General features: G+C 41.2%; 1 long non-coding RNA gene across 1 annotated transcript in view; it reads right to left on the reverse strand.

The window, feature by feature from the left end:
* Nucleotides 1-3,185: 3,185 nt before the first annotated feature.
* The window catches only part of LOC307027274, a 16,028-nt gene continuing 4,213 nt past the window's right edge, over nucleotides 3,186-15,000 (reverse strand). Inside the window, exons 3-4 of the long non-coding RNA XR_013804582.1 lie at nucleotides 3,821-3,945; nucleotides 3,186-3,573 (exon numbers count right to left, since the gene is read on the reverse strand). This is a non-coding gene — a long non-coding RNA (uncharacterized lncRNA). The remainder of the gene's footprint in view (nucleotides 3,574-3,820; nucleotides 3,946-15,000) is intronic.

Here is a 15,000-nt window from a genome sequence, read left to right on the forward strand (position 1 = left end):
AGCAGCTTCATCTCTAAAACTCTGCAACCTAATGCAACCTGAAGCAGCAACACTACAGTCTCCAACAACTAGCAGCACACTGCAGCTAACTGCTACTCAACTCAATACAACTCTCTGCAGCTCAGAGAGAGAGAGAGAGAGAGAGAGAGAGAGAGAGAGAGAGAGAGAGAGAGAGAGCTAGAGAGAGATGTGTGTTTGTGTGTGTGTGTGTGTCTGTGTTGCTCAGTGTGTGAGAAGCTGCACAGGAATGCTTCTGTTGTTGGACTGAATCATTCATTCAGCTGAATGAGGGGGGGGGGCGGACCATACCATCTCCTCACTGAGGGGGGGGGGGTCCTCATTGTTCTGCTGCACTCAAACAGAAACTTGTTAAACACACGCACACACTCTCAGGCACACACACTCTCACACACACACTCACTCGCTCCCACAAGATTGATGCTATTAGCATTAACATTGCATAACACCTCATTAGAAACTCAGAAAACTTAAGATAATCACACACACACACACACACACACACACACACACACACACACACACACACACACACACACACACACACACACACACACACACACACACACACACACACACACACACACACACACACACACACACACACACACACACACACACACACACACACACACACTTCATTTAGCTGACACTTTTATCCAAAGCGACTTATAATGACCAATTACAGGAACATTCTCCCTGGAGTAACTGAGGACTACTCAAGGATTCACACTAGTGGTGGTGTTCCTGGCGGGATTTGAACTCACAGCCTTCAGATCTTCAGCCCACCTCACTATCCTTTAGTGATTCTCAAACTTTTCTCCATAATGTTCCCCCTTTGAAAAAAATTCAGCAAAGTATCAGCACAAAAACAATTTGTTAAGAAACAAAAGCCTATAAAGAGGTCCAGTATGCGCTGCAGCATCAGAGTCTGATTTATTAAAACTACAACATGAGAAACACTTAATGCTACATTTCAAATGTTTAGAATCCATCTCTAAATTCATGGCAAACCAATTGTAACATCATGCAATAACACTGAGACGACATCAGTGGCATTGAACTGATCTTTTCAATAAGTTGTACTTACAATGAGAGAGAAACATGGGCTTGAGCTTCACTGAGGACCTTTGTCCTTCTGACAGGGAGGCTAACTGCAGTTATTACACTTCGTGTTTTGAAATATGTGTAACTCTGTTCATATAAAACCCACACTGCTCAAACTTCCTTACTTTTCCAAAAATTGGTATATTTCTTTTTCATTTTTTTTTTTCATTAACATAAAATAAATCTCACGTACCCCCTGCAGTACTCCAAAGTACCCCTAGGGGTCCGCGTACCCCCATTTGAGAACCACAGCTTTAGACCACCACTACCACTATCCCAGATCCTCAACTCTGGTGTGTCTCACTCATTAACAACACAACACAGAGCAACAAGAACGCTGTCTACAGAAGCCATGAACTCACATGTATTTTCTTATTTGAGGGGGGTGCGGTGCCCCCACAAATAGAATCAAATTATGTGGGAAACACTGAAGAGTGCAGATAGTGAGTGTGTGTGTGTGTGTGTGTGTGTGTGTGTGTGTGTGTGTGTGTGTGTGTGTGAGATGAAAGGGTTAACAGTGGGGTCTCATTCAGCTTTATCTATTGTCAGTGGGGGGGGGGGTGTACCATGTTGGTGGGGGTGTATGAGGGGGGATGTACCATGTGGGGGGCGGGGTGTACCATGTCGGGGGGGGTCTTTAGGGTCCTCTCTCAGTGTGAAGCTGCTTCATTAAAACTGTGACAGAACATTTTATATTTATTAATATTTGTATAAATATTAGGGCTGTCAGTCGATTAAAATAATTAATCGCGATTAATCGCACATTTGTTTTCTGTTCTAAATGTACCTTAGAGGGATATTTTAAAAGTTTTTATTACTCTTATCAACATATGAGTGGACAAATATGCTTTATGGAAAATGAATATGAATATGAAAACAATGACAAATATTCTCATGAATATTAAACACAATAACCTCTGAACATTACAAATATTCACCTCAACTCAACCTGGAACCTCTCTCATACAATGTGTGTGTGTGTGTGTGTGTGTGTGTGTGTGTGTGTGTGTGTGTGTGTGTGTGTGTGTGTGTGTGTGTGTGTGTGTGTGTGTGTGTGTGTGTGTGTGTGTGTGTGTGTGTGTGTGTGTGTGTGTGTGTGTGTGTGTGTGTGTGTTTGTGTGTGTGATGGATCGCTGGAGCTATGTGCACCTCAAGGCATATGCTCGAACGGGAGCTGCCTGGACGCTGCAATCATGTTGTGCGCACTATCCGTGCTGAGTGTGCTGGCTATGGAAAGCCAAAGGTGCCATAATACGCTGTATGTCCGTCCGTAATTTCGCACCAAATTACAGGGAGGCCCGTAAATTGGTGCGAAAAAACAGGCGAACATACGGGCGTATTTCCGTGCGGTTTTTCATATGATAATGAGTCCCTCCTCCTGATTTCCATAGCCAATTAGTTCAAAGTTTCTCTGTAACCAATCATTGAAGAGTAAAGCCAGACCAAAGCAATCTGTAGATGAAAAGTTCCTGACATTGTGAGGCTGTGAATTGTACATTATTCCAGATTCATGGGACTATGTATTAATTTGCCTTTCAATATAATAAATATATCCATCAATATAACCTGCCTTCATTGTCTTTTAAAATAAAATCGCCCTACCCTTTTCCTGAACCCTCTGGAGTGTGAAGTGAAGGGTATTTTCTCAATGTTTAGATGTCTCCTTAAATCAACTTTTAAATGTACTTCTTATAACATGGCATGGTGTTACATGTCAACATGTTCAGTAGTCTCTGGTCTTGCTAGAAATGCAAAGTCACTCACCTTATGATACTAAGCTTAGAAATCCGATTTTTGGAAAACTTCAAAACTGTTGTGAAACACAGATGTCATACATTGTTTTTGGTGTTTCAGATTTGGTTCACCAAAGTAGTGAAATATATGAATTACACTATAGGCCTATATAAATGTGTTGTTCATGCCTAAAATGAAAATGTGTGAATTATAATTTAGAGTAAAATATTTCCATCCCTCTACTTTGACCAGAGAGAAGTTACATCAGGACTGATTCATATTCCACACCAAGGTTCATGTGATGTGTACAAATACAAATTGAGCATTAAACATTTTTATTCAACCAACTATTTATGTTAACATAAGAAACTGTAAAATCTCAATATTTACAATATCAGAACTTTCTCATCCAACTATTCATTATAAATGTAAAGACAGGGGGAGCAGTGTCATGGTCTCTCTTCCAGGACAGAGGGTCTGGCTGCTGTGTGGGTGGGGGTGATGGTGCATGGGCTGCTGGTGGCTGTGACGGAGGGAGGTAGGTGTGATTGTCCCAGGTTGATGCTGGCGGCTGTGTGGGAGGTACGTCAGCTAGGAGAGACTTCTTTGCTGGCTGGGTTGATCGTGATGGCTGTGGTGGAGGCCTTTGTACCGAGGTGTATCTTAATCTTGTGGCAGGCACAGATGGAGGTTCTTGCTGCTAGGCCCAGGCAGCTGTGAAATCGGAAAGAAATATAGGACAATAATTACTACTAAGTTCATTAAAATATAAAGTTCAAGTGAAATGTTTCTCAAGCACAAATAACAATGCACAACTCAAAATAAAATGGGGAGGTGGGACAGGAGTCTCTCTCTCTCTCTCTCTCTCTCTCTCTCTCTCTCTCTCTCTCTCTTACAATCTATTTAACTATGTTACACCCATACAATGAAAGTACACTATTACTGTAATGTTTACATTTACCTATCTTCAAATGGATCCGTGTTGTTGTTGTTGTTGCTGCTGTATTCTCCAGGTTCTGATGCTCCATCTCCACTGCTGCTAGTGTTACAAGTCCGCTGTGCAGAGCTGCTAATCAGATAATAAGCCTGTTGAATAGGAGAAAAGAATGAAGCAGAGGGAAAGTTGCTGCCGTTTGTCTGGTTGTTCTAGCCAGAATTTATTAAACACATTAATGAATTCACCTACAAATTATATCCGTTTTCTCTATTTATCTAATCATTCTCTGGTTTGACGCCACATGGATCTCTGCGTTGTGTGGTCGAATGAATATGACTTCCTTCTTGGCAACCAGGTTTATTATCTCTGCAAACAGAATATTAGGAAATCGCTTCACCAGCTTTCTACCTCAATACTCATCCTCAGTGAGGCCTGAAGCTAACTGAGAATGTTAAAATAAAAAGTATGGAAGTCAGCTTATGTCCTGCCTCTACTAAAAGGAGGGGAGGCCACCTTATTAAACAATTATAGGCCCATCTCTAAATTGTCAGTTCTGGCCAAGGTTCTTGAACGCGGGTAAAGGTCTTTTTATGTAACTATGATATCCTGTCTAAACATCAGTCAGGCTTCAGAAAGCAACACAGCACCATCACTGCCACAATGAAAGTGTTGAATGACATTAAGAGTATTTTAGATAATAAGCAGAGTTGTGCAGCTCTGTTCATTGACCTGTCCGAAGCATTTGATACCGTCGATCATCGCATCTTAAAGCAGAGGCTACTCAGTATTGGCATATCCAGCCATGCAGTGGGGTGGTTTGTGAACTACCTCTCTGAAAGGTCTCAATGTGTTCACTTTGATGGGCTGTCTTCTGAGTGGTTAAACATTACTAATGGTGTTCCTCAAGGTTCTGTTTTAGGTCCACTTTTATTCTCCATATATATCAACAGCTTAGGTGAAAATGTGGATGAAGCTACTTTACATTTTTATGCGGACGATACCGTGATGTACTGTGCAGGTCCCTCCATTCAGGAGGCTGGTTTTAAATTACAGGCTGTTTTTAACATTATTCAGACTCAGCTCTCTGAACTAAAGCTTCTTTTAAATGTTGATCAAACCAAGGTAATGCTCTTTTCTAAAGCTAAAAGACACCAGAGCCTGTTGTAGATATTGTTACTATGCAAGGACAAGTACTCAAAGTGGATACCTGTTACAAATACCTTGGTATCTGGCTTGATGATTGTCTTACTTTTAAACTTCATGTCAATAACTGCTTAAAAAACTGAGGGTTAGGCAAGGTTTCTTTTTCAGAAACAAGTCCTGTTTCTCGCTTGAGGCCAGGAAAAGGCTCTGTGACCTTTTGACCTGTGCTGGACTATGGTGATCTGATCTATATGAATGCACCTGCCTATTGCCTGAACAAGTTAGATGCTGCCTATCACAGCGCTCTGAGATTTGTCACTAACTGTAAAGCACTTACTCATCACTGTACCCTGTATGCCAGGGCAGGTCTGCCTTCACTCACTGTAAAGAGGCTCAGTCACTGGTCCATGTTCATCTATAAAGCTTTGTTGGGTAAACTCCAGTATTATATCTGCTCTCTGATAACACAGAGAGTGTTGCAAGCAGCTATTGTCTGAGATCTCATGATGTAGTATTGTTAGATGTGCCAAGAGCAAGGACTGTCTTAGGTGAGACAGCTTCTATGTGCGCAGCTCCACTTGCTTGGAACAATCTTCAGCAAGAATTGAAACTGAGCGATCTCATTCCTCTGCATGTCTTTAAAGCTAGGCTCAATGAAATGCTCGTTGATACTATGGGCACTTGTAAATGTATATAACTATGTAAATGTATCCTGTAAATATAATGTATGATGTCCTTTATTATTTTATGTTTCATGTGGAACCTATATGCTGCAGGTCTCCCTTGAAAGGTCTCCCTTGAAAAAGATCTATGATCTCAATGGACCAATCTGGTTAAATAAAGGTTTGAAATTAAATGAAAATTCCCTGCCATGTGAGCCCGTGGGAAATATATGATATGTTATATATATATATATATATATATATATATATATATATATATATATATATATATATATATATATATATAATAGAGACTGTATATACATATCCAGTGGTGACTTGTCATTAGGGCCAGGCACAGCCCCACCTAGTGTCAGCAGAAAGTATTAAAATAATAATTACAAAAAATGCTAAGAAAATACATCTTAAAATATATTTTAAGATCATGTTTAATCATTTGATTTGTCTGTACATTGCTGTTTTAGTCTGTGTTCTTCAAATTTGTGTCTACAGCATGGGTTGGCAATAGGTGGCCTGCGGGCCATTGGTGGCCCGCCAGCAATAATATTTGGCCCGGAAAATTATGAGAATAAAAATAAAATATTATTTGAGATTATTATTATTATTATTTTTTACAATCTCGGACCGAAAGTCACACATATAGGCTATAATGTCCGAATAGAGAATCTACCTACACCTGAAGAATGCTTATTGTACTTGTATCCATGTTGAGAGTGAATGACACACAGGCACCATCTGGCAGCGGGGTGCACTGACGCTGATAGTGGATCAATAGGTGGACAGCGCGTGGTGCCGAAGGACTGTTTAAATGCACGTTAAATGCCCAGGACTCGGCGCCACTCGATGACGTAGTATACTTGAAATAGTGGCTCTGCAGCAGGTGTACTGGACATGGAGAAACGGCCTCAGTCTCTCACTGTCTAACTGAATGGAAGCTGTAAAAACTACACTGCCCATGCTCAGAGTCTTTTTATATGCAATGTGTGCGGCAACAAAATATTGACCATAGGGGCATAGTGCCTGGCATCCCCACCAAACGTCATCTCATAATTCAGAGCTGATTGGCTGTAAGTACGTGTGCCGCGAAAAGTGTGTAAAGAGGAGACGAGGGAGAGCAGCACATAGAGAGGGGCAGAGACGCGTCCTAAAACCCGGAAAGAAGCTGCTGGTTCCCTCCACAAAAAAGCAGTGAGATTTCTCCACAGAGTTTTAGAAAATAGCTGGAAATAAGATCTGTGGGAAACGTACCTGTTTGATAAATGCACGTTTTGTTCAATCGGATAACATCCACATGTCCACCCTACTTTTACGATGTTCGAATCATAAATCATATGATTAGATTGATGATAGACTTTTGAAACTACAAGAAGATAAGGAGGAGTTTTACAAACAAGTAATAGAGATTTTTGTCCAGAAGGATAGACCAATGGACTTCATCTTCAAGTCAAGGTAAGACCACCATTTTATTGAAAATGGGATCTTACTAATGGCGCATTCACACTACAGCGCGGAGCTCGCTTTAAGCGTGCCGAGCCGTGCGGGGCCTGTTTTTGGTTGCGTTTACACTTGGCCTAGTTCCAGCCCGGGGCTACTTTTTCACCTTTTTTTAGGCCCGACTAAATCCTGGTTCTATCGAGGCCAACAAACCAGGTTGAGCCGGGCTGAGTTAAACTAGAGAGAGAATCGCTGTCAAGGGGCCTACAACTACAACAAGATGAACATATTTGACCGTGATGTAATTGTAAGACACGTTTCTAAATGATGCCGAAGTAACAACATACTGATACCGGTTAGTAAAAACCATGAATTAAGGCTTTGACCAGTCTGCAGAAAGACGGCAGGCGAAACACCTTTTAAAATGCGTGTTTTCTGAATGGAGATCGGCTAAGCTAACGTTATATATGCTCCGACCGTCCACACTCACAACAACGGCCTACAGACATAAATAAACCAGCGACTGTATTCTCCATGACACAGACAGTCTGTGGTTTGGACTTGTTTAACTTTTGTCTAGTTTCTGAACAGATATGAGGAGCTGTGAGTTCTGAGGGCTAAGAGCTAACGGCTGTGTTGTTTTTCTGTGGTTCTCATTATAGATGACGTCACGGCTCCGCCTACACTGCGTTACTATAGTAACTACCCCAGTTCCTAATCTGTAATGTGAGCACAGCATAAAGTGAGCCGGGCCTAACGAGGCCTAACGAGGCCTAGCCATACCGAGCGAGGCCGAGCGAGGCCTGCAGTGTAAATGCGCCATAAGAGAGAACAATTCAATATTTAAATGATCAAATTACATTTTTTGGGTATCCTTTTGTTGAACTGTCTTTTTAAAGTAATCAACTAAAAAAGCTTTTGAAAATAATATTAAATTTTGATTTAGGTCAAAATATAATATCTGTAAACCTGAAGAGTCAGAGCCTCAGCAGCCTGAACCTCACTGCAGAAGCTTATATATAGACATCTACGTTTTTGTGCCCCACCACTTTTGTACATATAAAAACGCCACTGGACATGTCTCTGTGTGGACCTCCTCTGGACATGTCTCTGTGTGGACCTCCTCTGGACATGTCTCTGTGTGGACCTCCTCTGGACATGTCTCTGTGTGGACCTCCTCTGGACATGTCTCTGTGTGGACCTCCTCTGGACATGTCTCTGTTTGGACCTCCTCTGGACATGTCTCTGTTTGGACCTCCTCTGGACATGTCTCTGTGTGGACCTCCTCTGGACATGTCTCTGTGTGGACCTCCTCTGGACATGTCTCTGTTTGGACCTCCTCTGGACATGTCTCTGTGTGGACCTCCTCTGGACATGTCTCTGTGTGGACCTCCTCTGGACATGTCTCTGTTTGGACCTCCTCTGGACATGTCTCTGTGTGGACCTCCTCTGGACATGTCTCTGTGTGGACCTCCTCTGGACATGTCTCTGTTTGGACCTCCTCTGGACATGTCTCTGTGTGGACCTCCTCTGGACATGTCTCTGTGTGGACCTCCTCTGGACATGTCTCTGTTTGGACCTCCTCTGGACATGTCTCTGTGTGGACCTCCTCTGGACATGTCTCTGTGTGGACCTCCTCTGGACATGTCTCTGTTTGGACCTCCTCTGGACATGTCTCTGTGTGGACCTCCTCTGGACATGTCTCTGTTTGGACCTCCTCTGGACATGTCTCTGTTTGGACCTCCTCTGGACATGTCTCTGTTTGGACCCCCTCTGGACATGTCTCTGTGTGGACCTCCTCTGGACATGTCTCTGTGTGGACCTCCTCTGGACATGTCTCTGTGTGGACCTCCTCTGGACATGTCTCTGTTTGGACCTCCTCTGGACATGTCTCTGTTTGGACCTCCTCTGGACATGTCTCTGTGTGGACCTCCTCTGGACATGTCTCTGTGTGGACCTCCTCTGGACATGTCTCTGTTTGGACCTCCTCTGGACATGTCTCTGTGTGGACCTCCTCTGGACATGTCTCTGTGTGGACCTCCTCTGGACATGTCTCTGTTTGGACCTCCTCTGGACATGTCTCTGTGTGGACCTCCTCTGGACATGTCTCTGTGTGGACCTCCTCTGGACATGTCTCTGTGTGGACCTCCTCTGGACATGTCTCTGTTTGGACCTCCTCTGGACATGTCTCTGTTTGGACCTCCTCTGGACATGTCTCTGTGTGGACCTCCTCTGGACATGTCTCTGTTTGGACCTCCTCTGGACATGTCTCTGTGTGGACCTCCTCTGGACATGTCTCTGTGTGGACCTCCTCTGGACATGTCTCTGTTTGGACCTCCTCTGGACATGTCTCTGTTTGGACCTCCTCTGGACATGTCTCTGTGTGGACCTCCTCTGGACATGTCTCTGTTTGGACCTCCTCTGGACATGTCTCTGTGTGGACCTCCTCTGGACATGTCTCTGTTTGGACCTCCTCTGGACATGTCTCTGTTTGGACCTCCTCTGGACATGTCTCTGTTTGGACCCCCTCTGGACATGTCTCTGTTTGGACCCCCTCTGGCCATAAAATTTCAGTATCTCAGTATCAGAGTATCAGAGTATCTCAGTATCTCAGTATCAGAGTATCACAGTATCACAGTATCAGAGTATCAGAGTATCTCAGTATCTCAGTATCAGAGTATCACAGTATCACAGTATCAGAGTATCACAGTATCTCAGTATCACAGTATCACAGTATCACAGTATCAGAGTATCAGAGTATCTCAGTATCACAGTATCACAGTATCTCAGTATCACAGTATCACAGTATCACAGTATCACAGTATCTCAGTATCACAGTATCTCAGTATCAGAGTATCTCAGTATCACAGTATCACAGTATCACAGTATCACAGTATCACAGTATCTCAGTATCAGAGTATCAGAGTATCACAGTATCTCAGTATCACAGTATCTCAGTATCAGAGTATCTCAGTATCACAGTATCACAGTATCACAGTATCACAGTATCACAGTATCTCAGTATCAGAGTATCAGAGTATCACAGTATCTCAGTATCACAGTATCTCAGTATCAGAGTATCTCAGTATCACAGTATCACAGTATCACAGTATCACAGTATCACAGTATCACAGTATCACAGTATCAGAGTATCAGAGTATCACAGTATCTCAGTATCACAGTATCTCAGTATCAGAGTATCTCAGTATCACAGTATCACAGTATCACAGTATCACAGTATCACAGTATCAGAGTATCACAGTATCTCAGTATCACAGTATCAGAGTATCACAGTATCTCAGTATCACAGTATCAGAGTATCACAGTATCTCAGTATCACAGTATCAGAGTATCAGAGTATCACAGTATCACAGTATCACAGTATCAGAGTATCAGAGTATCAGAGTATCAGAGTATCAGAGTATCACAGTATCACAGTATCTCAGTATCAGAGTATCACAGTATCACAGTATCTCAGTATCAGAGTATCACAGTATCTCAGTATCACAGTATCAGAGTATCACAGTATCTCAGTATCACAGTATCAGAGTATCAGAGTATCACAGTATCACAGTATCACAGTATCACAGTATCTCAGTATCACAGTATCAGAGTATCACAGTATCTCAGTATCACAGTATCTCAGTATCACAGTATCAGAGTATCAGAGTATCAGAGTATCAGAGTATCACAGTATCACAGTATCTCAGTATCAGAGTATCACAGTATCACAGTATCTCAGTATCAGAGTATCAGAGTATCACAGTATCTCAGTATCAGAGTATCAGAGTATCAGAGTATCAGAGTATCACAGTATCAGAGTATCAGAGTATCAGAGTATCACAGTATCTCAGTATCAGAGTATCAGAGTATCACAGTATCTCAGTATCAGAGTATCAGAGTATCAGCGTATCACAGTATCTCAGTATCAGAGTATCAGAGTATCAGAGTATCAGCGTATCACAGTATCACAGTATCACAGTATCACAGTATCACAGTATCACAGTATCAGAGTATCACAGTATCTCAGTATCACAGTATCAGAGTATCACAGTATCTCAGTATCACAGTATCAGAGTATCAGAGTATCAGAGTATCACAGTATCTCAGTATCAGAGTATCAGAGTATCACAGTATCTCAGTATCAGAGTATCAGAGTATCACAGTATCTCAGTATCTCAGTATCAGAGTATCAGAGTATCAGAGTATCAGAGTATCACAGTATCAGAGTATCAGAGTATCAGAGTATCACAGTATCTCAGTATCAGAGTATCAGAGTATCACAGTATCTCAGTATCAGAGTATCAGAGTATCAGCGTATCACAGTATCACAGTATCAGAGTATCAGAGTATCAGAGTATCAGAGTATCAGAGTATCACAGTATCTCAGTATCAGAGTATCAGAGTATCACAGTATCACAGTATCTCAGTATCAGAGTATCAGAGTATCAGAGTATCAGAGTATCACAGTATCAGAGTATCACAGTATCAGAGTATCACAGTATCAGAGTATCAGAGTATCAGAGTATCAGAGTATCACAGTATCAGAGTATCAGAGTATCAGAGTATCAGAGTATCACAGTATCTCAGTATCAGAGTATCAGAGTATCACAGTATCTCAGTATCAGAGTATCAGAGTATCAGCGTATCACAGTATCTCAGTATCAGAGTATCAGAGTATCAGAGTATCAGAGTATCACAGTATCAGAGTATCAGAGTATCACAGTATCTCAGTATCAGAGTATCAGAGTATCAGAGTATCAGAGTATCAGAGTATCACAGTATCTCAGTATCAGAGTATCAGAGTATCACAGTATCTCAGTATCAGAGTATCAGAGTATCAGAGTATCAGAGTATCACAGTATCTCAGTATCAGAGTATCAGAGTATCACAGTATCACAGTATCTCAGTATCAGAGTATCAGAGTATCAGAGTATCAGAGTATCACAGTATCTCAGTATCAGAGTATCAGCGTATCACAGTATCTCAGTATCAGAGTATCAGAGTATCAGAGTATCAGAGTATCACAGTATCTCAGTATCAGAGTATCAGAGTATCACAGTATCTCAGTATCAGAGTATCAGAGTATCAGAGTATCAGAGTATCACAGTATCTCAGTATCAGAGTATCAGAGTATCAGCGTATCACAGTATCACAGTATCACAGTATCAGAGTATCAGAGTATCAGAGTATCAGAGTATCACAGTATCTCAGTATCAGCGTATCACAGTATCACAGTATCACAGTATCAGAGTATCAGAGTATCAGAGTATCAGAGTATCAGCGTATCACAGTATCACAGTATCACAGTATCAGAGTATCAGAGTATCAGAGTATCAGAGTATCAGAGTATCAGAGTATCACAGTATCTCAGTATCAGAGTATCAGAGTATCAGAGTATCAGAGTATCACAGTATCACAGTATCAGAGTATCAGAGTATCAGAGTATCACAGTATCAGAGTATCAGAGTATCACAGTATCTCAGTATCAGAGTATCACAGTATCACAGTATCACAGTATCTCAGTATCAGAGTATCAGAGTATCAGAGTATCACAGTATCTCAGTATCAGAGTATCAGAGTATCAGCGTATCACAGTATCTCAGTATCAGAGTATCACAGTATCACAGTATCACAGTATCTCAGTATCAGAGTATCAGAGTATCAGAGTATCACAGTATCTCAGTATCAGAGTATCAGAGTATCAGAGTATCACAGTATCTCAGTATCAGAGTATCAGAGTATCAGAGTATCACAGTATCTCAGTATCAGAGTATCAGAGTATCAGAGTATCAGAGTATCAGAGTATCAGAGTATCAGAGTATCAGAGTATCACAGTATCACAGTATCAGAGTATCAGAGTATCAGAGTATCACAGTATCAGAGTATCAGAGTATCACAGTATCAGAGTATCAGAGTAACCAGTATCTCAGTATCAGAGTATCACAGTATCACAGTATCAGAGTATCAGAGTATCAGAGTATCTCAGTATCAGAGTATCAGAGTATCAGAGTATCAGAGTATCACAGTATCAGAGTATCACAGTATCTCAGTATCAGAGTATCACAGTATCTCAGTATCAGAGTATCACAGTATCACAGTATCTCAGTATCAGAGTATCAGAGTATCAGAGTATCACAGTATCTCAGTATCAGAGTATCAGAGTATCACAGTATCTCAGTATCAGAGTATCAGAGTATCAGAGTATCAGAGTATCAGAGTATCAGAGTATCACAGTATCACAGTATCAGAGTATCAGAGTATCACAGTATCTCAGTATCAGAGTATCAGAGTATCAGAGTATCAGAGTATCAGAGTATCAGAGTATCAGAGTATCAGAGTATCACAGTATCTCAGTATCAGAGTATCAGAGTATCACAGTATCTCAGTATCAGAGTATCAGAGTATCAGAGTATCAGAGTATCACAGTATCACAGTATCAGAGTATCACAGTATCACAGTATCTCAGTATCACAGTATCAGAGTATCAGAGTATCACAGTATCACAGTATCAGAGTATCACAGTATCACAGTATCTCAGTATCACAGTATCAGAGTATCAGAGTATCACAGTATCACAGTATCACAGTATCTCAGTATCAGAGTATCTCAGTATCTCAGTATCAGAGTATCTCAGTATCAGAGTATCAGAGTATCACAGTATCACAGTATCACAGTATCTCAGTATCAGAGTATCACAGTATCTCAGTATCAGAGTATCACAGTATCAGAGTATCAGAGTATCACAGTATCTCAGTATCAGAGTATCACAGTATCACAGTATCTCAGTATCACAGTATCAGAGTATCAGAGTATCAGAGTATCACAGTATCACAGTATCTCAGTATCACAGTATCACAGTATCACAGTATCAGAGTATCAGAGTATCACAGTATCTCAGTATCAGAGTATCACAGTATCAGAGTATCAGAGTATCAGAGTATCACAGTATCTCAGTATCAGAGTATCAGAGTATCAGAGTATCACAGTATCTCAGTATCACAGTATCACAGTATCTCAGTATCTCAGTATCAGAGTATCAGAGTATCAGAGTATCACAGTATCAGAGTATCACAGTATCTCAGTATCACAGTATCAGAGTATCAGAGTATCAGAGTATCAGAGTATCACAGTATCTCAGTATCACAGTATCAGAGTATCAGAGTCTCACAGTATCAGAGTATCAGAGTATCACAGTATCACAGTATCACAGTATCACAGTATCAGAGTATCACAGTATCACAGTATCACAGTATCAGAGTATCAGAGTATCAGAGTATCAGAGTATCACAGTATCACAGTATCAGAGTATCAGAGTATCAGAGTATCACAGTATCTCAGTATCACAGTATCTCAGTATCAGAGTATCAGAGTATCAGAGTATCAGAGTATCACAGTATCAGAGTATCAGAGTATCACAGTATCAGAGTATCAGAGTATCACAGTATCTCAGTATCACAGTATCAGAGTATCAGAGTATCAGAGTATCACAGTATCTCAGTATCACAGTATCAGAGTATCAGAGTATCAGAGTATCAGAGTATCAGAGTATCACAGTATATCAGTATCAGAGTATCAGAGTATCAGAGTATCAGAGTATCAGAGTATCAGAGTATCACAGTATCACAGTATCAGAGTATCAGAGTATCACAGTATCTCAGTATCACAGTATCAGAGTATCAGAGTATCACAGTATCTCAGTATCACAGTATCAGAGTATCACAGTATCACAGTATCTCAGTATCTCAGTATCACAGTATCTCAGTATCAGAGTATCAGAGTATCACAGTATCTCAGTATCACAGTATCAGAGTATCAGAGTATCACAGTATCTCAGTATCACAGTATCAGAGTATCACAGTATCACAGTATCTCAGTATCTCAGTATCACAGTATCAGAGTATCAGAGTATCTCAGTATCACAGTATCTCAGTATCTCAGTAT

Source organism: Notothenia rossii (assembly GCF_949606895.1).
Source record: "Notothenia rossii genome assembly, contig: scaffold_84, whole genome shotgun sequence".
NCBI lineage: Eukaryota > Metazoa > Chordata > Actinopteri > Perciformes > Nototheniidae > Notothenia > Notothenia rossii.